The sequence below is a fragment of the Sciurus carolinensis genome, chromosome 3 (genome assembly GCF_902686445.1).
Source record: "Sciurus carolinensis chromosome 3, mSciCar1.2, whole genome shotgun sequence".
NCBI classification, from domain to species: domain Eukaryota; kingdom Metazoa; phylum Chordata; class Mammalia; order Rodentia; family Sciuridae; genus Sciurus; species Sciurus carolinensis.
In genome coordinates, this window is record NC_062215.1 from 106111605 (window position 1) to 106112768 (window position 1164).

General features: G+C 26.7%; 1 non-coding gene across 1 annotated transcript; it reads right to left on the bottom strand.

The window, feature by feature from the left end:
- Positions 1-625: 625 nt before the first annotated feature.
- On the bottom strand, positions 626-698 carry Trnai-uau (transfer RNA isoleucine (anticodon UAU)). The gene has a single exon. It is a non-coding gene; the product is annotated as a tRNA-Ile (tRNA).
- Positions 699-1164: the final 466 nt, after the last annotated feature.

Sequence of the window (1164 nt, forward strand, 5' to 3'; positions counted from 1 at the left end):
ACATAGGAACATTTCCCAAAAGAAATTAAAAAGTTTGATATTAACTATTTACCTAGAAACAAACATATTATTACTGAAATATTTTTAGGGTCATTATTGTATATACATGTATATCTTTGGATACTGAATCCTTTTCCTTTATACTTTTATTATTTTACATGTATTCATTGTTATGGTAATTATTTTTCCCTGAATATGATATATATGTACACATACTTAGAGATATTAATGTGTGTGTGTGTGTATGCATATATATATATATATATATATATATGAAAATTTGGAAAATACATATTGGCCAGTTACAAAAATCAATGAAAATGCTACCATTTAGATTATCTCAACTGAAAGAATTTTAATACATTTTTCTTTATGTGTGTGTATTAAACATACTGTCCAAGATATATCTTGAATTCTAGGTTATTATTTCTTCTTCTTTCTCATTTTGTATATTGATTATTCTACATTTAAAAATATATAGAAGTATGTTTAAACAAATCTGAGGTTATGCTATGTATTAGGGAAACACATTTAGTTATTTATATCTTGTGCCATGAAAGTATGTAACTTGCCTGTAGCAAGAGGTGAATTAGTTATTTCTTTTCTTTTTTTTTTTTTTTTTTTTTGGCAGTACTGGGGATTGAACCCAGGGCCTTGTGCTTATAAGGCAAGCACTCTACCAATTGAGCTATCTTCCCAGTCCTGAATTAGTTATTTCTATTGGAATTTTGTTAGCCAAGATGGATTGATTCTTATGAATAAAATACATACTTAAATAACACTATTGAAATATCAAAGTAAATTATTTAACAAGGAAACAAGGACTAGTTTCTGTTAATTTTGTCTTTCCTATGACTGAATTCCAGTGAAATCTGATTTAACTAAAAATTTGAAGATCTTGAGAGGTTAGTCTACATCATTATAGTTTCATAATGCCAAATTGATGATTTGCACTCATTATACATAAACATTTGCCAATTAGCAGAAAATCGTTTGTTTTCACGTGGTGTGATTTCCTCTAATTCATTTTACAAAATATTTTCATCCAGATGACATTGATATGATCACAGACATGAATTTGGCATGACTATTTATTTCTTTTTCTTACAATAGATAATAATTTATTATTTGATAATGTTGATTCAGGTATAAATGAAAAGTCAC